The sequence below is a fragment of the Ptiloglossa arizonensis genome, chromosome 12, assembly GCF_051014685.1.
Source record: "Ptiloglossa arizonensis isolate GNS036 chromosome 12, iyPtiAriz1_principal, whole genome shotgun sequence".
Lineage (NCBI taxonomy): Eukaryota > Metazoa > Arthropoda > Insecta > Hymenoptera > Colletidae > Ptiloglossa > Ptiloglossa arizonensis.
The window spans coordinates 506,868-531,732 of NC_135059.1; positions in this window are offsets into that span (position 1 = coordinate 506,868).

The following is a 24,865-nucleotide window of genomic DNA, read 5'->3' on the forward strand; positions in this document are numbered from 1 at the left end:
TTTTCTCCTAGGCCGTCCTAGTTATTCGTTTCGAGCATCAGAACTGCGCAAATTTTGAGTTTCTCAAACGTTTCTTACCTCCAAACTGCCATATCTCGCGAACGGATTGACCAATCCGCAAAATTTCTGTTGCATCTGAAAGTAGTAACTCGCCCGATTACAACGGTATGCGTACTTTTCCCATAGGCCGTTCTAGTTATTCTTTTCGAGCATCAGAACTGCGAGAATTTTGAGTTCCTCAAGCGTTTCTCACCTCCAAACTGCCATATCTCGCGAACAGATTGACCAATCCGCAAAATTTCTGTTGCGTCTGAAAGTAGAAACTCGCCCGATTACAACGGTGTGCGTACTTTTCCCCTAGGCCGTTCTAGTTATTCGTTTCGAGCATCAGAACTGCGAAAATTTTGAGTTTCTCAAACGTTTCTTACCTCCAAACTGCCATATCTCGCGAACGGATTGACCAATCTGCAAAATTTCTGTTGCATCTGAAAGTAGAAACTCGCCCGATTTCAACGGTATGCGTACTTTTCCCCTAGGCCGTTCCAGTTATTCGTTTCGAGCATCAGAACTGCGAAATTTTTGAGTTTCTCAAGCGTTTCTTACCTCCAAACTGCCATATCTCGCGAACGGATTGACCAATCCGCAAAATTTCTGTTGCATCTGAAAGAAGAAACTCGCCCGATTACAACGGTATGCGTACTTTTCCCCTAGGCCGTTCTAGTTATTCGTTTCGAGCATCAGAACTGCGAAATTTTTGAGTTTCTCAAGCGTTTCTTACCTCCAAACTGCCATATCTCGCGAACGGATTGACCAATCCGCAAAATTTCTATTGAATCTGAAAGAAGAAACTCGCCCGATTACAACGGTATGCGTACTTTTCCCCTAGGCCCTTCTAGTTATTCGTTTCGAGCATCAGAACTGCGAAAATTTTGAGTTTCTCAAGCGTTTCTTACCTCCAAACTGCCATATCTCGGGAAAGGATTGAACAATCCGCAAAATTTCTGTTGCATCTGAAAGTCGAAACTTGCCCGATTACAACGGTATACGTACTTTTCCCCTACGCCGTTCCAGTTATTCGTTTCGAGCATCAGAACTGCGAAAATTTTGAGTTTCTCAAGCGTTTCTTACCTCCAAACTGCCATATCTCGCGAACGGATTGACCAATCTGCAAAATTTCTGTTGCATCTGAAAGAAGCAACTCGCCCGATTACAACGGTATGCGTACTTTTCCCCTAGGCCGTTCTAGTTATTCGTTTCGAGCATCAGAACTGCGAAATTTTTGAGTTTCTCAAGCGTTTCTTACCTCCAAACTGCCATATCTCGCGAACGGATTGACCAATCCGCAAAATTTCTGTTGCATCTGAAAGAAGAAACTCGCCCGATTACAACGGTATGCGTACTTTTCCCCTAGGCCGTTCTAGTTATTCGTTTCGAGCATCAGAACTGCGAAAATTTTGAGTTTCTCAAGCGTTTCTTACCTCCAAACTGCCATATCTCGGGAAAGGATTGAACAATCCGCAAAATTTCTGTTGCATCTCAAAGTCGAAACTTGCCCGATTACAACGGTATGCGTACTTTTCCCCTAGGCCGTTCTAGTTATTCGTTTCGAGCATCAGAACTGCGAGAATTTTGAGTTCCTCAAGCGTTTCTCACCTCCAAACTGCCATATCTCGCGAACGGATTGACCAATCCGCAAAATTTCTGTTGCATTGAAAGAAGAAACTCGCCCGATTACAACGGTATGCGTACTTTTCCCCTAGGCCGTTCTAGTTATTCGTTTCGAGCATCAGAACTGCGAAATTTTTGAGTTTCTCAAGCGTTTCTTACCTCCAAACTGCCATATCTCGCGAACGGATTGACCAATCCGCAAAATTTCTGTTGCATCTGAAAGAAGAAACTCGCCCGATTACAACGGTATGCGTACTTTTCCCCTAGGCCGTTCTAGTTATTCGTTTCGAGCATCAGAACTGCGAAAATTTTGAGTTTCTCAAGCGTTTCTTACCTCCAAACTGCCATATCTCGCGAACGGATTGACCAATCTGCAAAATTTCTGTTGCATCTGAAAGTAGAAACTCGCCCCATTACAACGGTATGCGTACTTTTCCCCTAGGCCGTTCTAGTTATTCGTTTCGAGCATCAGAACTGCGAAATTTTTGAGTTTCTCAAGCGTTTCTTACCTGCAAACTGCCATATCTCGCGAACGGATTGACCAATTCGCAAAATTTCTGTTGCATCTGAAAGAAGCAGCTCGCCCGATTACAACGGTATGCGTACTTTTCCCATAGGCCGTTCCAGTTATTCGTTTCGAGCATCAGAACTGCGAAAATTTTGAGTTTCTCAAGCGTTTCTTACCTCCAAACTGCCATATCTCGGGAAAGGATTGAACAATCCGCAAAATTTCTGTTGCATCTGAAAGTCGAAACTTGCCCGATTACAACGGTATACGTACTTTTCCCCTACGCCGTTCCAGTTATTCGTTTCGAGCATCAGAACTGCGAAAATTTTGAGTTTCTCAAGCGTTTCTTACCTCCAAACTGCCATATCTCGCGAACGGATTGACCAATCCGCAAAATTTCTGTTGCATCTGAAAGAAGCTACTCGCCCGATTACAACGGTATGCGTACTTTTCCCCTAGGCCGTTCTAGTTATTCGTTTCGAGCATCAGAACTGCGAAAATTTTGAGTTTCTCAAACGTTTCTTACCTCCAAACTGCCATATCTCGCGAACGGATTGACCAATCCGCAAAATTTCTGTTGCATCTGAAAGTAGCAACTCGCCCGATTACAACGGTGTGCGTACTTTTCCCATAGGCCGTTCTAGTTATTCGTTTCGAGCATCAGAACTGCGAGAATTTTGAGTTCCTCAAGCGTTTCTTACCTCCAAACTGCCATATCTCGCGAACGGATTGACCAATCCGCAAAATTTCTGTTGCATCTGAAAGTAGAAACACGCCCGATTACAACGGTTTGCGTACTTTTCCCCTAGGCCGTTCTAGTTATTCTTTCGAGCATCAGAACTGCGAAAATTTTGAGTTTCTCAAGCGTTTCTTACCTCCAAACTGCCATATCTCGCGAACGGATTGACCAATCTGCAAAATTTCTGTTGCATCTGAAGGTAGAAACTCGCCCGATTACAACGGTATGCGTACTTATCCCCTAGGCCGTTCTAGTTATTCGTTTCGAGCATCAGAACTGCGAAAATTTTGAGTTTCTCAAGCGTTTCTTACCTCCAAACTGCCATATCTCGCGAACGTATTGACCAATCAGCAAAGTTTCTGTTGCATCTGAAAGTAGAAACTCGCCCGATTACAACGGTATGCGTAGTTTTCTCCTAGGCCGTCCTAGTTATTCGTTCGAGCATCAGAACTGCGAAAATTTTGAGTTTCTCAAGCGTTTCTTACCTCCAAACTTCCATATCTCGCGAACGGATTGACCAATCCGCAAAATTTCTGTTGCATGTGAAAGTAAAAACTCGCCCGATTACTATATAACGGTATTCGTACTTTTCCCCTAGGCCGTTCTAGTTATTCGTTTCGAGCATCAGAACTGCGAAATTTTAGAGTTTCTCAAGCGTTTCTTACCTGCAAACTGCCATATCTCGCGAACGGATTGACCAATTCGCAAAATTTCTGTTGCATCTGAAAGAAGCAGCTCGCCCGATTACAACGGTATGCGTACTTTTCCCCTAGGCCGTTCCAGTTATTCGTTTCGAGCATCAGAACTGCGAAAATTTTGAGTTTCTCAAGCGTTTCTTACCTCCAAACTGCCATATCTCGGGAAAGGATTGAACAATCCGCAAAATTTCTGTTGCATCTGAAAGTCGAAACTTGCCCGATTACAACGGTATACGTACTTTTCCCCTACGCCGTTCCAGTTATTCGTTTCGAGCATCAGAACTGCGAAAATTTTGAGTTTCTCAAGCGTTTCTTACCTCCAAACTGCCATATCTCGCGAACGGATTGACCAATCCGCAAAATTTCTGTTGCATCTGAAAGAAGCAACTCGCAGGATTACAACGGTATGCGTACTTTTTCCCTAGGCCGTTCTAGTTATTCGTTTCGAGCATCAGAACTGCGAAATTTTTGAGTTTCTCAAGCGTTTCTTACCTTCAAACTGCCATATCTCGCGAACGGATTCACCAATCCGCAATATTTCTGTTGCATCTGAAAGAAGCAACTCGCCCGATTACAACGGTATGCGTACTTTTCCCCTAGGCCGTTCTAGTTATTCGTTTCGAGCATCAGAACTGTGAAAATTTTGAGTTTCTCAAGCGTTTCTTACCTCCAAACTGCCATATCTCGCGAACGGATTGACCAATCCGCAAAATTTTTGTTGCATCTGAAAGTAGAAACTCGCCCGATTACAACGGTATGCGTACTTTTCCCCTAGGCCGTTCTAGTTATTCGTTTCGAGCATCAGAACTGCGAGAATTTTGAGTTCCTCAAGCGTTTCTTACCTCCAAACTGCCATATCTCGCGAACGGATTGACCAATCCGCAAAATTTCTTTTGCGTCTGAAAGTAGAAACTCGCCCGATTACAACGGTGTGCGTACTTTTCCCCTAGGCCGTTCTAGTTATTCGTTTCGAGTATCAGAACTGCGAAATTTTTGAGTTTCTCAAGCGTTTCTTACCTTCAAACTGCCATATCTCGCGAACGGATTGACAAATCCGCAAAATTTCTGTTGCATCTGAAAGAAGCTACTCGCCCGATTACAACGGTATGCGTACTTTTCCCCTAGGCCGTTCCAGTTATTCGTTTCGAGCATCAGAACAGCGAAAATTTTGAGTTTCTCAAGCGTTTCTTACCTCCAAACTGCCATATCTCGGGAAAGGATTGAACAATCCGCAAAATTTCTGTTGCATCTGAAAGTCGAAACTCGCCCGATTACAACGGTATGCGTAGTTTTCTCCTAGGCCGTCCTAGTTATTCGTTTCGAGCATCAGAACTGCGAAAATTTTGAGTTTCTCAAACGTTTCTTACCTCCAAACTGCCATATCTCGCGAACGGATTGACCAATCCGCAAAATTTCTGTTGCATCTGAAAGTAGCAACTCGCCCGATTACAACGGTATGCGTACTTTTCCCATAGGCCGTTCTAGTTATTCGTTTCGAGCATCAGAACTGCGAGAATTTTGAGTTCCTCAAGCGTTTCTTACCTCCAAACTGCCATATCTCGCGAACGGATTGACCAATCCGCAAAATTTCTGTTGCATCTGAAAGAAGAAACTCGCCCGATTACAACGGTTTGCGTACTTTTCCCCTAGGCCGTTCTAGTTATTCTTTCGAGCATCAGAACTGCGAAAATTTTGAGTTTCTCAAGCGTTTCTTACCTCCAAACTGCCATATCTCGCGAACGGATTGACCAATCTGCAAAATTTCTGTTGCATCTGAAGGTAGAAACTCGCCCGATTACAACGGTATGCGTACTTTTCCCCTAGGCCGTTCTAGTTATTCGTTTCGAGCATCAGAACTGCGAAAATTTTGAGTTTCTCAAGCGTTTCTTACCTCCAAACTGCCATATCTCGCGAACGTATTGACCAATCAGCAAAGTTTCTGTTGCATCTGAAAGTAGAAACTCGCCCGATTACAACGGTATGCGTAGTTTTCTCCTAGGCCGTCCTAGTTATTCGTTCGAGCATCAGAACTGCGAAAATTTTGAGTTTCTCAAGCGTTTCTTACCTGCAAACTGCCATATCTCGCGAACGGATTGACCAATCCGCAAAATTTCTGTTGCATGTGAAAGTAAAAACTCGCCCGATTACTATATAACGGTATTCGTACTTTTACCCTAGGCCGTTCTTGTTATTCGTTTCGAGCATCAGAACTGCGAAAATTTTGAGTTTCTCAAGCGTTTCTTACCTCCAAACTGCCATATCTCGCGAACGGATTGACCAATCTGCAAAATTTCTGTTGCATCTGAAAGTAGAAACTCGCCCGATTTCAACGGTATGCGTACTTTTCCCCTACGCCGTTCCAGTTATTCGTTTCGAGCAACAGAACTGCGAAAATTTTGAGTTTCTCAAGCGTTTCTTACCTCCAAACTGCCATATCTCGCGAACGGATTGACCAATCTGCAAAATTTCTGTTGCATCTGAAAGTCGAAACTTGCCCGATTACAACGGTATGCGTACTTTTCCCCTAGGCCGTTCTAGTTATTCTTTTCGAGCATCAGAACTGCGAGAATTTTGAGTTCCTCAAGCGTTTCTCACCTCCAAACTGCCATATCTCGCGAACAGATTGACCAATCCGCAAAATTTCTGTTGCGTCTGAAAGTAGAAACTCGCCCGATTACAACGGTGTGCGTACTTTTCCCCTAGGCCGTTCTAGTTATTCGTTTCGAGCATCAGAACTGCGAAAATTTTGAGTTTCTCAAACGTTTCTTACCTCCAAACTGCCATATCTCGCGAACGGATTGACCAATCTGCAAAATTTCTGTTGCATCTGAAAGTAGAAACTCGCCCGATTTCAACGGTATGCGTACTTTTCCCCTAGGCCGTTCCAGTTATTCGTTTCGAGCATCAGAACTGCGAAATTTTTGAGTTTCTCAAGCGTTTCTTACCTCCAAACTGCCATATCTCGCGAACGGATTGACCAATCCGCAAAATTTCTGTTGCATCTGAAAGAAGAAACTCGCCCGATTACAACGGTATGCGTACTTTTCCCCTAGGCCGTTCTAGTTATTCGTTTCGAGCATCAGAACTGCGAAATTTTTGAGTTTCTCAAGCGTTTCTTACCTCCAAACTGCCATATCTCGCGAACGGATTGACCAATCCGCAAAATTTCTATTGAATCTGAAAGAAGAAACTCGCCCGATTACAACGGTATGCGTACTTTTCCCCTAGGCCCTTCTAGTTATTCGTTTCGAGCATCAGAACTGCGAAAATTTTGAGTTTCTCAAGCGTTTCTTACCTCCAAACTGCCATATCTCGGGAAAGGATTGAACAATCCGCAAAATTTCTGTTGCATCTGAAAGTCGAAACTTGCCCGATTACAACGGTATACGTACTTTTCCCCTACGCCGTTCCAGTTATTCGTTTCGAGCATCAGAACTGCGAAAATTTTGAGTTTCTCAAGCGTTTCTTACCTCCAAACTGCCATATCTCGCGAACGGATTGACCAATCCGCAAAATTTCTGTTGCATCTGAAAGAAGCAACTCGCCCGATTACAACGGTATGCGTACTTTTTCCCTAGGCCGTTCTAGTTATTCGTTTCGAGCATCAGAACTGCGAAATTTTTGAGTTTCTCAAGCGTTTCTTACCTTCAAACTGCCATATCTCGCGAACGGATTCACCAATCCGCAATATTTCTGTTGCATCTGAAAGAAGCAACTCGCCCGATTACAACGGTATGCGTACTTTTCCCCTAGGCCGTTCTAGTTATTCGTTTCGAGCATCAGAACTGTGAAAATTTTGAGTTTCTCAAGCGTTTCTTACCTCCAAACTGCCATATCTCGCGAACGGATTGACCAATCCGCAAAATTTTTGTTGCATCTGAAAGTAGAAACTCGCCCGATTACAACGGTATGCGTACTTTTCCCCTAGGCCGTTCTAGTTATTCGTTTCGAGCATCAGAACTGCGAGAATTTTGAGTTCCTCAAGCGTTTCTTACCTCCAAACTGCCATATCTCGCGAACGGATTGACCAATCCGCAAAATTTCTTTTGCGTCTGAAAGTAGAAACTCGCCCGATTACAACGGTGTGCGTACTTTTCCCCTAGGCCGTTCTAGTTATTCGTTTCGAGTATCAGAACTGCGAAATTTTTGAGTTTCTCAAGCGTTTCTTACCTTCAAACTGCCATATCTCGCGAACGGATTGACAAATCCGCAAAATTTCTGTTGCATCTGAAAGAAGCTACTCGCCCGATTACAACGGTATGCGTACTTTTCCCCTAGGCCGTTCCAGTTATTCGTTTCGAGCATCAGAACAGCGAAAATTTTGAGTTTCTCAAGCGTTTCTTACCTCCAAACTGCCATATCTCGGGAAAGGATTGAACAATCCGCAAAATTTCTGTTGCATCTGAAAGTCGAAACTCGCCCGATTACAACGGTATGCGTAGTTTTCTCCTAGGCCGTCCTAGTTATTCGTTTCGAGCATCAGAACTGCGAAAATTTTGAGTTTCTCAAACGTTTCTTACCTCCAAACTGCCATATCTCGCGAACGGATTGACCAATCCGCAAAATTTCTGTTGCATCTGAAAGTAGCAACTCGCCCGATTACAACGGTATGCGTACTTTTCCCATAGGCCGTTCTAGTTATTCGTTTCGAGCATCAGAACTGCGAGAATTTTGAGTTCCTCAAGCGTTTCTTACCTCCAAACTGCCATATCTCGCGAACGGATTGACCAATCCGCAAAATTTCTGTTGCATCTGAAAGAAGAAACTCGCCCGATTACAACGGTTTGCGTACTTTTCCCCTAGGCCGTTCTAGTTATTCTTTCGAGCATCAGAACTGCGAAAATTTTGAGTTTCTCAAGCGTTTCTTACCTCCAAACTGCCATATCTCGCGAACGGATTGACCAATCTGCAAAATTTCTGTTGCATCTGAAGGTAGAAACTCGCCCGATTACAACGGTATGCGTACTTTTCCCCTAGGCCGTTCTAGTTATTCGTTTCGAGCATCAGAACTGCGAAAATTTTGAGTTTCTCAAGCGTTTCTTACCTCCAAACTGCCATATCTCGCGAACGTATTGACCAATCAGCAAAGTTTCTGTTGCATCTGAAAGTAGAAACTCGCCCGATTACAACGGTATGCGTAGTTTTCTCCTAGGCCGTCCTAGTTATTCGTTCGAGCATCAGAACTGCGAAAATTTTGAGTTTCTCAAGCGTTTCTTACCTGCAAACTGCCATATCTCGCGAACGGATTGACCAATCCGCAAAATTTCTGTTGCATGTGAAAGTAAAAACTCGCCCGATTACTATATAACGGTATTCGTACTTTTACCCTAGGCCGTTCTTGTTATTCGTTTCGAGCATCAGAACTGCGAAAATTTTGAGTTTCTCAAGCGTTTCTTACCTCCAAACTGCCATATCTCGCGAACGGATTGACCAATCTGCAAAATTTCTGTTGCATCTGAAAGTAGAAACTCGCCCGATTTCAACGGTATGCGTACTTTTCCCCTACGCCGTTCCAGTTATTCGTTTCGAGCAACAGAACTGCGAAAATTTTGAGTTTCTCAAGCGTTTCTTACCTCCAAACTGCCATATCTCGCGAACGGATTGACCAATCTGCAAAATTTCTGTTGCATCTGAAAGTCGAAACTTGCCCGATTACAACGGTATGCGTACTTTTCCCCTAGGCCGTTCTAGTTATTCTTTTCGAGCATCAGAACTGCGAGAATTTTGAGTTCCTCAAGCGTTTCTCACCTCCAAACTGCCATATCTCGCGAACGGATTGACCAATCCGCAAAATTTCTGTTGCATCTGAAAGAAGCAACTCGCCCGATTACAACGGTATGCGTACTTTTTCCCTAGGCCGTTCTAGTTATTCGTTTCGAGCATCAGAACTGCGAAATTTTTGAGTTTCTCAAGCGTTTCTTACCTTCAAACTGCCATATCTCGCGAACGGATTCACCAATCCGCAATATTTCTGTTGCATCTGAAAGAAGCAACTCGCCCGATTACAACGGTATGCGTACTTTTCCCCTAGGACGTTCTAGTTATTCGTTTCGAGCATCAGAACTGTGAAAATTTTGAGTTTCTCAAGCGTTTCTTACCTCCAAACTGCCATATCTCGCGAACGGATTGACCAATCCGCAAAATTTTTGTTGCATCTGAAAGTAGAAACTCGCCCGATTACAACGGTATGCGTACTTTTCCCCTAGGCCGTTCTAGTTATTCGTTTCGAGCATCAGAACTGCGAGAATTTTGAGTTCCTCAAGCGTTTCTTACCTCCAAACTGCCATATCTCGCGAACGGATTGACCAATCCGCAAAATTTCTTTTGCGTCTGAAAGTAGAAACTCGCCCGATTACAACGGTGTGCGTACTTTTCCCCTAGGCCGTTCTAGTTATTCGTTTCGAGTATCAGAACTGCGAAATTTTTGAGTTTCTCAAGCGTTTCTTACCTTCAAACTGCCATATCTCGCGAACGGATTGACAAATCCGCAAAATTTCTGTTGCATCTGAAAGAAGCTACTCGCCCGATTACAACGGTATGCGTACATTTCCCCTAGGCCGTTCCAGTTATTCGTTTCGAGCATCAGAACAGCGAAAATTTTGAGTTTCTCAAGCGTTTCTTACCTCCAAACTGCCATATCTCGGGAAAGGATTGAACAATCCGCAAAATTTCTGTTGCATCTGAAAGTCGAAACTCGCCCGATTACAACGGTATGCGTAGTTTTCTCCTAGGCCGTCCTAGTTATTCGTTTCGAGCATCAGAACTGCGAAAATTTTGAGTTTCTCAAACGTTTCTTACCTCCAAACTGCCATATCTCGCGAACGGATTGACCAATCCGCAAAATTTCTGTTGCATCTGAAAGTAGCAACTCGCCCGATTACAACGGTATGCGTACTTTTCCCATAGGCCGTTCTAGTTATTCGTTTCGAGCATCAGAACTGCGAGAATTTTGAGTTCCTCAAGCGTTTCTTACCTCCAAACTGCCATATCTCGCGAACGGATTGACCAATCCGCAAAATTTCTGTTGCATCTGAAAGAAGAAACTCGCCCGATTACAACGGTTTGCGTACTTTTCCCCTAGGCCGTTCTAGTTATTCTTTCGAGCATCAGAACTGCGAAAATTTTGAGTTTCTCAAGCGTTTCTTACCTCCAAACTGCCATATCTCGCGAACGGATTGACCAATCTGCAAAATTTCTGTTGCATCTGAAGGTAGAAACTCGCCCGATTACAACGGTATGCGTACTTTTCCCCTAGGCCGTTCTAGTTATTCGTTTCGAGCATCAGAACTGCGAAAATTTTGAGTTTCTCAAGCGTTTCTTACCTCCAAACTGCCATATCTCGCGAACGTATTGACCAATCAGCAAAGTTTCTGTTGCATCTGAAAGTAGAAACTCGCCCGATTACAACGGTATGCGTAGTTTTCTCCTAGGCCGTCCTAGTTATTCGTTCGAGCATCAGAACTGCGAAAATTTTGAGTTTCTCAAGCGTTTCTTACCTGCAAACTGCCATATCTCGCGAACGGATTGACCAATCCGCAAAATTTCTGTTGCATGTGAAAGTAAAAACTCGCCCGATTACTATATAACGGTATTCGTACTTTTACCCTAGGCCGTTCTTGTTATTCGTTTCGAGCATCAGAACTGCGAAAATTTTGAGTTTCTCAAGCGTTTCTTACCTCCAAACTGCCATATCTCGCGAACGGATTGACCAATCTGCAAAATTTCTGTTGCATCTGAAAGTAGAAACTCGCCCGATTTCAACGGTATGGGTACTTTTCCCCTACGCCGTTCCAGTTATTCGTTTCGAGCAACAGAACTGCGAAAATTTTGAGTTTCTCAAGCGTTTCTTACCTCCAAACTGCCATATCTCGCGAACGGATTGACCAATCCGCAAAATTTCTGTTGCATCTGAAAGTCGAAACTTGCCCGATTACAACGGTATGCGTACTTTTCCCCTAGGCCGTTCTAGTTATTCTTTTCGAGCATCAGAACTGCGAGAATTTTGAGTTCCTCAAGCGTTTCTCACCTCCAAACTGCCATATCTCGCGAACAGATTGACCAATCCGCAAAATTTCTGTTGCGTCTGAAAGTAGAAACTCGCCCGATTACAACGGTGTGCGTACTTTTCCCCTAGGCCGTTCTAGTTATTCGTTTCGAGCATCAGAACTGCGAAAATTTTGAGTTTCTCAAACGTTTCTTACCTCCAAACTGCCATATCTCGCGAACGGATTGACCAATCTGCAAAATTTCTGTTGCATCTGAAAGTAGAAACTCGCCCGATTTCAACGGTATGCGTACTTTTCCCCTAGGCCGTTCCAGTTATTCGTTTCGAGCATCAGAACTGCGAAATTTTTGAGTTTCTCAAGCGTTTCTTACCTCCAAACTGCCATATCTCGCGAACGGATTGACCAATCCGCAAAATTTCTGTTGCATCTGAAAGAAGAAACTCGCCCGATTACAACGGTATGCGTACTTTTCCCCTAGGCCGTTCTAGTTATTCGTTTCGAGCATCAGAACTGCGAAATTTTTGAGTTTCTCAAGCGTTTCTTACCTCCAAACTGCCATATCTCGCGAACGGATTGACCAATCCGCAAAATTTCTATTGAATCTGAAAGAAGAAACTCGCCCGATTACAACGGTATGCGTACTTTTCCCCTAGGCCCTTCTAGTTATTCGTTTCGAGCATCAGAACTGCGAAAATTTTGAGTTTCTCAAGCGTTTCTTACCTCCAAACTGCCATATCTCGGGAAAGGATTGAACAATCCGCAAAATTTCTGTTGCATCTGAAAGTCGAAACTTGCCCGATTACAACGGTATACGTACTTTTCCCCTACGCCGTTCCAGTTATTCGTTTCGAGCATCAGAACTGCGAAAATTTTGAGTTTCTCAAGCGTTTCTTACCTCCAAACTGCCATATCTCGCGAACGGATTGACCAATCTGCAAAATTTCTGTTGCATCTGAAAGAAGCAACTCGCCCGATTACAACGGTATGCGTACTTTTCCCCTAGGCCGTTCTAGTTATTCGTTTCGAGCATCAGAACTGCGAAATTTTTGAGTTTCTCAAGCGTTTCTTACCTCCAAACTGCCATATCTCGCGAACGGATTGACCAATCCGCAAAATTTCTGTTGCATCTGAAAGAAGAAACTCGCCCGATTACAACGGTATGCGTACTTTTCCCCTAGGCCGTTCTAGTTATTCGTTTCGAGCATCAGAACTGCGAAAATTTTGAGTTTCTCAAGCGTTTCTTACCTCCAAACTGCCATATCTCGGGAAAGGATTGAACAATCCGCAAAATTTCTGTTGCATCTCAAAGTCGAAACTTGCCCGATTACAACGGTATGCGTACTTTTCCCCTAGGCCGTTCTAGTTATTCGTTTCGAGCATCAGAACTGCGAAAATTTTGAGTTTCTCAAGCGTTTCTTACCTCCAAACTGCCATATCTCGCGAACGTATTGACCAATCAGCAAAGTTTCTGTTGCATCTGAAAGTAGAAACTCGCCCGATTACAACGGTATGCGTAGTTTTCTCCTAGGCCGTCCTAGTTATTCGTTCGAGCATCAGAACTGCGAAAATTTTGAGTTTCTCAAGCGTTTCTTACCTGCAAACTGCCATATCTCGCGAACGGATTGACCAATCCGCAAAATTTCTGTTGCATGTGAAAGTAAAAACTCGCCCGATTACTATATAACGGTATTCGTACTTTTACCCTAGGCCGTTCTTGTTATTCGTTTCGAGCATCAGAACTGCGAAAATTTTGAGTTTCTCAAGCGTTTCTTACCTCCAAACTGCCATATCTCGCGAACGGATTGACCAATCTGCAAAATTTCTGTTGCATCTGAAAGTAGAAACTCGCCCGATTTCAACGGTATGGGTACTTTTCCCCTACGCCGTTCCAGTTATTCGTTTCGAGCAACAGAACTGCGAAAATTTTGAGTTTCTCAAGCGTTTCTTACCTCCAAACTGCCATATCTCGCGAACGGATTGACCAATCCGCAAAATTTCTGTTGCATCTGAAAGTCGAAACTTGCCCGATTACAACGGTATGCGTACTTTTCCCCTAGGCCGTTCTAGTTATTCTTTTCGAGCATCAGAACTGCGAGAATTTTGAGTTCCTCAAGCGTTTCTCACCTCCAAACTGCCATATCTCGCGAACAGATTGACCAATCCGCAAAATTTCTGTTGCGTCTGAAAGTAGAAACTCGCCCGATTACAACGGTGTGCGTACTTTTCCCCTAGGCCGTTCTAGTTATTCGTTTCGAGCATCAGAACTGCGAAAATTTTGAGTTTCTCAAACGTTTCTTACCTCCAAACTGCCATATCTCGCGAACGGATTGACCAATCTGCAAAATTTCTGTTGCATCTGAAAGTAGAAACTCGCCCGATTTCAACGGTATGCGTACTTTTCCCCTAGGCCGTTCCAGTTATTCGTTTCGAGCATCAGAACTGCGAAATTTTTGAGTTTCTCAAGCGTTTCTTACCTCCAAACTGCCATATCTCGCGAACGGATTGACCAATCCGCAAAATTTCTGTTGCATCTGAAAGAAGAAACTCGCCCGATTACAACGGTATGCGTACTTTTCCCCTAGGCCGTTCTAGTTATTCGTTTCGAGCATCAGAACTGCGAAATTTTTGAGTTTCTCAAGCGTTTCTTACCTCCAAACTGCCATATCTCGCGAACGGATTGACCAATCCGCAAAATTTCTATTGAATCTGAAAGAAGAAACTCGCCCGATTACAACGGTATGCGTACTTTTCCCCTAGGCCCTTCTAGTTATTCGTTTCGAGCATCAGAACTGCGAAAATTTTGAGTTTCTCAAGCGTTTCTTACCTCCAAACTGCCATATCTCGGGAAAGGATTGAACAATCCGCAAAATTTCTGTTGCATCTGAAAGTCGAAACTTGCCCGATTACAACGGTATACGTACTTTTCCCCTACGCCGTTCCAGTTATTCGTTTCGAGCATCAGAACTGCGAAAATTTTGAGTTTCTCAAGCGTTTCTTACCTCCAAACTGCCATATCTCGCGAACGGATTGACCAATCTGCAAAATTTCTGTTGCATCTGAAAGAAGCAACTCGCCCGATTACAACGGTATGCGTACTTTTCCCCTAGGCCGTTCTAGTTATTCGTTTCGAGCATCAGAACTGCGAAATTTTTGAGTTTCTCAAGCGTTTCTTACCTCCAAACTGCCATATCTCGCGAACGGATTGACCAATCCGCAAAATTTCTGTTGCATCTGAAAGAAGAAACTCGCCCGATTACAACGGTATGCGTACTTTTCCCCTAGGCCGTTCTAGTTATTCGTTTCGAGCATCAGAACTGCGAAAATTTTGAGTTTCTCAAGCGTTTCTTACCTCCAAACTGCCATATCTCGGGAAAGGATTGAACAATCCGCAAAATTTCTGTTGCATCTCAAAGTCGAAACTTGCCCGATTACAACGGTATGCGTACTTTTCCCCTAGGCCGTTCTAGTTATTCGTTTCGAGCATCAGAACTGCGAGAATTTTGAGTTCCTCAAGCGTTTCTCACCTCCAAACTGCCATATCTCGCGAACAGATTGACCAGTCCGCAAAATTTCTTTTGCGTCTGAAAGTAGAAACTCGCCCGATTACAACGGTGTGCGTACTTTTCCCCTAGGCCGTTCTAGTTATTCGTTTCGAGCATCAGAACTGCGAAAATTTTGAGTTTCTCAAGCGTTTCCTACCTCCAAACTGCCATATCTCGCGAACGGATTGACCAATCTGCAAAATTTCTGTTGCATCTGAAAGTAGAAACTCGCCCGATTTCAACGGTATGCGTACTTTTCCCCTAGGCCGTTCCAGTTATTCGTTTCGAGCATCAGAACTGCGAAATTTTTGAGTTTCTCAAGCGTTTCTTACCTCCAAACTGCCATATCTCGCGAACGGATTGACCAATCCGCAAAATTTCTGTTGCATTGAAAGAAGAAACTCGCCCGATTACAACGGTATGCGTACTTTTCCCCTAGGCCGTTCTAGTTATTCGTTTCGAGCATCAGAACTGCGAAATTTTTGAGTTTCTCAAGCGTTTCTTACCTCCAAACTGCCATATCTCGCGAACGGATTGACCAATCCGCAAAATTTCTGTTGCATCTGAAAGAAGAAACTCGCCCGATTACAACGGTATGCGTACTTTTCCCCTAGGCCGTTCTAGTTATTCGTTTCGAGCATCAGAACTGCGAAAATTTTGAGTTTCTCAAGCGTTTCTTACCTCCAAACTGCCATATCTCGCGAACGGATTGACCAATCTGCAAAATTTCTGTTGCATCTGAAAGTAGAAACTCGCCCCATTACAACGGTATGCGTACTTTTCCCCTAGGCCGTTCTAGTTATTCGTTTCGAGCATCAGAACTGCGAAATTTTTGAGTTTCACAAGCGTTTCTTACCTGCAAACTGCCATATCTCGCGAACGGATTGACCAATTCGCAAAATTTCTGTTGCATCTGAAAGAAGCAGCTCGCCCGATTACAACGGTATGCGTACTTTTCCCCTAGGCCGTTCCAGTTATTCGTTTCGAGCATCAGAACTGCGAAAATTTTGAGTTTCTCAAGCGTTTCTTACCTCCAAACTGCCATATCTCGGGAAAGGATTGAACAATCCGCAAAATTTCTGTTGCATCTGAAAGTCGAAACTTGCCCGATTACAACGGTATACGTACTTTTCCCCTACGCCGTTCCAGTTATTCGTTTCGAGCATCAGAACTGCGAAAATTTTGAGTTTCTCAAGCGTTTCTTACCTCCAAACTGCCATATCTCGCGAACGGATTGACCAATCCGCAAAATTTCTGTTGCATCTGAAAGAAGCTACTCGCCCGATTACAACGGTATGCGTACTTTTCCCCTAGGCCGTTCTAGTAATTCGTTTCGAGCATCAGAACTGCGAAAATTTTGAGTTTCTCGAGCGTTTCTTACATCCAAACTGCCATATCTCGGGAAAGGATTGAACAATCCGCAAAATTTCTGTTGCATCTGAAAGAAGCAACTCGCCCGATTACAACGGTGTGCGTACTTTTCCCCTAGGCCGTTCTAGTTATTCGTTTCAAGCATCAGAACTGCGAAAATTTTGAGTTTCTCGAGCGTTTCTTACATCCAAACTGCCATATCTCGGGAAAGGATTGAACAATCCGCAAAATTTCTGTTGCATCTGAAAGAAGCGACTCGCCCGATTACAACGGTGTGCGTACTTTTCCCCTAGGCCGTTCTAGTTATTCGTTTCAAGCATCAGAACTGCGAAAATTTTGAGTTTCTCAAGCGTTTCTTACCTCCAAAATGCCATATCTCGCGAACGGATTGACCAATCCGCAAAATTTCTGTTGCATCTGAAAGTAGAAACTCGCCCGATTACAACGGTATGCGTACTTTTCCCCTAGGCCGTTCTAGTAATTCGTTTCGAGCATCAGAACTGCGAAATTTTTGAGTTTCTCAAGCGTTCCTTAAGTTCAAACTGCCATATCTCGCGAACGGATTGACCAATCCGCAAAATTTCTGTTGCATCTGAAAGTAGAAACTCGCCCGATTAGAACGGTGTGCGTACTTTTCCCCTAGGCCGTTCTAGTTATTCGTTTCGAGCATCAGAACTGCGAAATTTTTGAGTTTCTCAAGCGTTTCTTACCTGCAAACTGCCATATCTCGCGAACGGATTGACCAATTCGCAAAATTTCTGTTGCATCTGAAAGAAGCAGCTCGCCCGATTACAACGGTATGCGTACTTTTCCCCTAGGCCGTTCCAGTTATTCGTTTCGAGCATCAGAACTGCGAAAATTTTGAGTTTCTCAAGCGTTTCTTACCTCCAAACTGCCATATCTCGCGAACGGATTGACCAATCCGCAAAATTTCTGTTTCATCTGAAAGAAGAAACTCGTCCGATTACAACGGTGTGCGTACTTTTCCCCTAGGCCGTTCCATTTATTCGTTTCGAGCATCAGAACTGCGAAAATTTTGAGTTTCTCAAGCGTTTCTTACCTCCAAACTGCCATATCTCGGGAAAGGATTGAACAATCCGCAAAATTTCTGTTGCATCTGAAAGTCGAAACGCGCCCGATTACAACGGTATGCGTACTTTTCCCCTAGGCCGTTCTAGTTATTCGTTTCGAGCATCAGAACTGCGAAATTTTTGAGTTTCTCAAGCGTTTCTTACCTGCAAACTGCCATATCTCGCGAACGGATTGACCAATCCGCAAAATTTCTGTTGCATCTGAATGAAGAAACTCGTCCGATTACAACGGTGTGCGTACTTTTCCCCTAGGCCGTTCCATTTATTCGTTTCGAGCATCAGAACTGCGAAAATTTTGAGTTTCTCAAGCGTTTCTTACCTCCAAACTGCCATATCTCGCGAACGGATTGACCAATCTGCAAAATTTCTGTTGCATCTGAAAGTAGAAACTCGCCCCATTACAACGGTATGCGTACTTTTCCCCTAGGCCGTTCTAGTTATTCGTTTCGAGCATCAGAACTGCGAAATTTTTGAGTTTCTCAAGCGTTTCTTACCTGCAAACTGCCATATCTCGCGAACGGATTGACCAATTCGCAAAATTTCTGTTGCATCTGAAAGAAGCAGCTCGCCCGATTACAACGGTATGCGTACTTTTCCCCTAGGCCGTTCCAGTTATTCGTTTCGAGCATCAGAACTGCGAAAATTTTGAGTTTCTCAAGCGTTTCTTACCTCCAAACTGCCATATCTCGGGAAAGGATTGAACAATCCGCAAAATTTCTGTTGCATCTGAAAGTCGAAACTTGCCCGATTACAACGGTATACGTACTTTTCCCCTACGCCGTTCCAGTTATTCGTTTCGAGCATCAGAACTGCGAAAATTTTGAGTTTCTCAAGCGTTTCTTACCTCCAAACTGCCATATCTCGCGAACGGATTGACCAATCCGCAAAATTTCTGTTGCATCTGAAAGAAGCTACTCGCCCGATTACAACGGTATGCGTACTTTTCCCCTAGGCCGTTCTAGTAATTCGTTTCGAGCATCAGAACTGCGAAAATTTTGAGTTTCTCGAGCGTTTCTTACATCCAAACTGCCATATCTCGGGAAAGGATTGAACAATCCGCAAAATTTCTGTTGCATCTGAAAGAAGCAACTCGCCCGATTAGAACGGTGTGCGTACTTTTCCCCTAGGCCGTTCTAGTTATTCGTTTCGAGCATCAGAACTGCGAAATTTTTGAGTTTCTCAAGCGTTTCTTACATTCAAACTGCCATATCTCGCGAAAGGATTGACCAATCCGCAAAATTTCTGTTGCATCTGAAAGAAGCTACTCGCCCGATTACAACGGTATGCGTAGTTTTCTCCTAGGCCGTTCTAGTTATTCGTTTCGAGCATCAGAACTGCGAAAATTTTGAGTTTCTCAAGCGTTTCTAACCTCCAAACTGCCATATCTCGCGAAAGGATTGACCAATCCGCAAAATTTCTGTTGCATCTGAAAGAAGCAACTCGCCCGATTACAACGGTATGCGTACATTTCCCCTAGGCCGTTCTAGTTATTCGTTTCAAGCATCAGAACTGCGAAAATTTTGAGTTTCTCGAGCGTTTCTTACATCCAAACTGCCATATCTCGGGAAAGGATTGAACAATCCGCAAAATTTCTGTTGCATCTGAAAGAAGCGACTCGCCCGATTACAACGGTGTGCGTACTTTTCCCCTAGGCCGTTCTAGTTATTCGTTTCAAGCATCAGAACTGCGAAAATTTTGAGTTTCTCAAGCGTTTCTTACCTCCAAAATGCCATATCTCGCGAACGGATTGACCAATCCGCAAAATTTCTGTTGCATCTGAAAGAAGCAACTCGCCCGATTACAACGGTATGCGTACTTTTCCCCTAGGCCGTTCTAGTTATTCGTTTCGAGCATCGGAACTGCGAAATTTTTGAGTTTCTCAAGCGTTTCTTACCTTCAAACTGCCATATCTCGCGAACGGATTGACCAATCCGCAAAATTTCTCTTGCATCTGAAAGAAGCAACTCGCCCGATTACAACGGTGTGCGTACTTTTCCCCTAGGCCGTTCTAGTTATTCGTTTCGAGCATCAGAACTGCGAAAATTTTGAGTTTCTCAAGCGTTTCTTACCTCCAAACTGCCATATCTCGCGAACGGATTGACCAATCCGCAAAATTTCTGTTGCATCTGAAAGAAGCAACTCGCCCGATTACAACGGTGTGCGTACTTTTCCCCTAGGCCGTTCTAGTTATTCGTTTCGAGCATCAGAACTGCGAAAATTTTGAGTTTCTCAAGCGTTTCTTACCTCCAAACTGCCATATCTCGCGAACGGATTGACCAATCTGCAAAATTTCTGTTGCATCTGAAAGTAGAAACTCGCCCCATTACAACGGTATGCGTACTTTTCCCCTAGGCCGTTCTAGTTATTCGTTTCGAGCATCAGAACTGCGAAATTTTTGAGTTTCTCAAGCGTTTCTTACCTGCAAACTGCCATATCTCGCGAACGGATTGACCAATTCGCAAAATTTCTGTTGCATCTGAAAGAAGCAGCTCGCCCGATTACAACGGTATGCGTACTTTTCCCCTAGGCCGTTCCAGTTATTCGTTTCGAGCATCAGAACTGCGAAAATTTTGAGTTTCTCAAGCGTTTCTTACCTCCAAACTGCCATATCTCGCGAACGGATTGACCAATCCGCAAAATTTCTGTTTCATCTGAAAGAAGAAACTCGTCCGATTACAACGGTGTGCGTACTTTTCCCCTAGGCCGTTCCATTTATTCGTTTCGAGCATCAGAACTGCGAAAATTTTGAGTTTCTCAAGCGTTTCTTACCTCCAAACTGCCATATCTCGGGAAAGGATTGAACAATCCGCAAAATTTCTGTTGCATCTGAAAGTCGAAACGCGCCCGATTACAACGGTATGCGTACTTTTCCCCTAGGCCGTTCTAGTTATTCGTTTCGAGCATCAGAACTGCGAAATTTTTGAGTTTCTCAAGCGTTTCTTACCTGCAAACTGCCATATCTCGCGAACGGATTGACCAATCCGCAAAATTTCTGTTGCATCTGAATGAAGAAACTCGTCCGATTACAACGGTGTGCGTACTTTTCCCCTAGGCCGTTCCATTTATTCGTTTCGAGCATCAGAACTGCGAAAATTTTGAGTTTCTCAAGCGTTTCTTACCTCCAAACTGCCATATCTCGCGAACGGATTGACCAATCTGCAAAATTTCTGTTGCATCTGAAAGTAGAAACTCGCCCCATTACAACGGTATGCGTACTTTTCCCCTAGGCCGTTCTAGTTATTCGTTTCGAGCATCAGAACTGCGAAATTTTTGAGTTTCTCAAGCGTTTCTTACCTGCAAACTGCCATATCTCGCGAACGGATTGACCAATTCGCAAAATTTCTGTTGCATCTGAAAGAAGCAGCTCGCCCGATTACAACGGTATGCGTACTTTTCCCCTAGGCCGTTCCAGTTATTCGTTTCGAGCATCAGAACTGCGAAAATTTTGAGTTTCTCAAGCGTTTCTTACCTCCAAACTGCCATATCTCGGGAAAGGATTGAACAATCCGCAAAATTTCTGTTGCATCTGAAAGTCGAAACTTGCCCGATTACAACGGTATACGTACTTTTCCCCTACGCCGTTCCAGTTATTCGTTTCGAGCATCAGAACTGCGAAAATTTTGAGTTTCTCAAGCGTTTCTTACCTCCAAACTGCCATATCTCGCGAACGGATTGACCAATCCGCAAAATTTCTGTTGCATCTGAAAGAAGCTACTCGCCCGATTACAACGGTATGCGTACTTTTCCCCTAGGCCGTTCTAGTAATTCGTTTCGAGCATCAGAACTGCGAAAATTTTGAGTTTCTCGAGCGTTTCTTACATCCAAACTGCCATATCTCGGGAAAGGATTGAACAATCCGCAAAATTTCTGTTGCATCTGAAAGAAGCAACTCGCCCGATTAGAACGGTGTGCGTACTTTTCCCCTAGGCCGTTCTAGTTATTCGTTTCGAGCATCAGAACTGCGAAATTTTTGAGTTTCTCAAACGTTTCTTACATTCAAACTGCCATATCTCGCGAAAGGATTGACCAATCCGCAAAATTTCTGTTGCATCTGAAAGAAGCTACTCGCCCGATTACAACGGTATGCGTAGTTTTCTCCTAGGCCGTTCTAGTTATTCGTTTCGAGCATCAGAACTGCGAAAATTTTGAGTTTCTCAAGCGTTTCTAACCTCCAAACTGCCATATCTCGCGAAAGGATTGACCAATCCGCAAAATTTCTGTTGCATCTGAAAGAAGCAACTCGCCCGATTACAACGGTATGCGTACATTTCCCCTAGGCCGTTCTAGTTATTCGTTTCAAGCATCAGAACTGCGAAAATTTTGAGTTTCTCGAGCGTTTCTTACATCCAAACTGCCATATCTCGGGAAAGGATTGAACAATCCGCAAAATTTCTGTTGCATCTGAAAGAAGCGACTCGCCCGATTACAACGGTGTGCGTACTTTTCCCCTAGGCCGTTCTAGTTATTCGTTTCAAGCATCAGAACTGCGAAAATTTTGAGTTTCTCAAGCGTTTCTTACCTCCAAAATGCCATATCTCGCGAACGGATTGACCAATCCGCAAAATTTCTGTTGCATCTGAAAGTAGAAACTCGCCCGATTACAACGGTATGCGTACTTTTCCCCTAGGCCGTTCTAGTAATTCGTTTCGAGCATCAGAACTGCGAAATTTTTGAGTTTCTCAAGCGTTCCTTAAGTTCAAACTGCCATATCTCGCGAACGGATTGACCAATCCGCAAAATTTCTGTTGCATCTGAAAGTAGAAACTCGCCCGATTAGAACGGTGTGCGTACTTTTCCCCTAGGCCGTTCTAGTTATTCGTTTCGAGCATCAGAACTGCGAAATTTTTGAGTTTCTCAAGCGTTTCTTACATTCAAACTGCCATATCTCGCGAAAGGATTGACCAATCCGCAAAATTTCTGTTGCATCTGAAAGAAGCTACTCGTCCGATTACAACGGTGTGCGTACTTTTCCCCTAGGCCGTTCCATTTATTCGTTTCGAGCATCAGAACTGCGAAAATTTTGAGTTTCTCAAGCGTTTCTTACCTCCAAACTGCCATATCTCGCGAACGGATTGACCAATCTGCAAAATTTCTGTTGCATCTGAAAGTAGAAACTCGCCCAATTACAACGGTATGCGTACTTTTCCCCTAGGCCGTTCTAGTTATTCGTTTCGAGCATCAGAACTGCGAAATTTTTGAGTTTCTCAAGCGTTTCTTACCTGCAAACTGCCATATCTCGCGAACGGATTGACCAATTCGCAAAATTTCTGTTGCATCTGAAAGAAGCAGCTCGCCCGATTACAACGGTATGCGTACTTTTCCCCTAGGCCGTTCCATTTATTCGTTTCGAGCATCAGAACTGCGAAAATTTTGAGTTTCTCAAGCGTTTCTTACCTCCAAACTGCCATATCTCGCGAACGGATTGACCAATCTGCAAAATTTCTGTTGCATCTGAAAGTAGAAACTTGCCCGATTACAACGGTATACGTACTTTTCCCCTACGCCGTTCCAGTTATTCGTTTCGAGCATCAGAACTGCGAAAATTTTGAGTTTCTCAAGCGTTTCTTACCTCCAAACTGCCATATCTCGCGAACGGATTGACCAATCCGCAAAATTTCTGTTGCATCTGAAAGAAGCTACTCGCCCGATTACAACGGTATGCGTACTTTTCCCCTAGGCCGTTCTAGTAATTCGTTTCGAGCATCAGAACTGCGAAAATTTTGAGTTTCTCGAGCGTTTCTTACATCCAAACTGCCATATCTCGGGAAAGGATTGAACAATCCGCAAAATTTCTGTTGCATCTGAAAGTCGAAACTTGCCCGATTACAACGGTATACGTACTTTTCCCCTACGCCGTTCCAGTTATTCGTTTCGAGCATCAGAACTGCGAAAATTTTGAGTTTCTCAAGCGTTTCTTACCTCCAAACTGCCATATCTCGCGAACGGATTGACCAATCCGCAAAATTTCTGTTGCATCTGAAAGAAGCTACTCGCCCGATTACAACGGTATGCGTACTTTTCCCCTAGGCCGTTCTAGTAATTCGTTTCGAGCATCAGAACTGCGAAAATTTTGAGTTTCTCGAGCGTTTCTTACATCCAAACTGCCATATCTCGGGAAAGGATTGAACAATCCGCAAAATTTCTGTTGCATCTGAAAGAAGCAACTCGCCCGATTAGAACGGTGTGCGTACTTTTCCCCTAGGCCGTTCTAGTTATTCGTTTCGAGCATCAGAACTGCGAAATTTTTGAGTTTCTCAAGCGTTTCTTACATTCAAACTGCCATATCTCGCGAAAGGATTGACCAATCCGCAAAATTTCTGTTGCATCTGAAAGAAGCTACTCGCCCGATTACAACGGTATGCGTAGTTTTCTCCTAGGCCGTTCTAGTTATTCGTTTCGAGCATCAGAACTGCGAAAATTTTGAGTTTCTCAAGCGTTTCTAACCTCCAAACTGCCATATCTCGCGAAAGGATTGACCAATCCGCAAAATTTCTGTTGCATCTGAAAGAAGCAACTCGCCCGATTACAACGGTATGCGTACATTTCCCCTAGGCCGTTCTAGTTATTCGTTTCAAGCATCAGAACTGCGAAAATTTTGAGTTTCTCGAGCGTTTCTTACATCCAAACTGCCATATCTCGGGAAAGGATTGAACAATCCGCAAAATTTCTGTTGCATCTGAAAGAAGCGACTCGCCCGATTACAACGGTGTGCGTACTTTTCCCCTAGGCCGTTCTAGTTATTCGTTTCAAGCATCAGAACTGCGAAAATTTTGAGTTTCTCAAGCGTTTCTTACCTCCAAAATGCCATATCTCGCGAACGGATTGACCAATCCGCAAAATTTCTGTTGCATCTGAAAGAAGCAACTCGCCCGATTACAACGGTATGCGTACTTTTCCCCTAGGCCGTTCTAGTTATTCGTTTCGAGCATCGGAACTGCGAAATTTTTGAGTTTCTCAAGCGTTTCTTACCTTCAAACTGCCATATCTCGCGAACGGATTGACCAATCCGCAAAATTTCTCTTGCATCTGAAAGAAGCAACTCGCCCGATTACAACGGTGTGCGTACTTTTCCCCTAGGCCGTTCTAGTTATTCGTTTCGAGCATCAGAACTGCGAAAATTTTGAGTTTCTCAAGCGTTTCTTACCTCCAAACTGCCATATCTCGCGAACGGATTGACCAATCCGCAAAATTTCTGTTGCATCTGAAAGAAGCAACTCGCCCGATTACAACGGTGTGCGTACT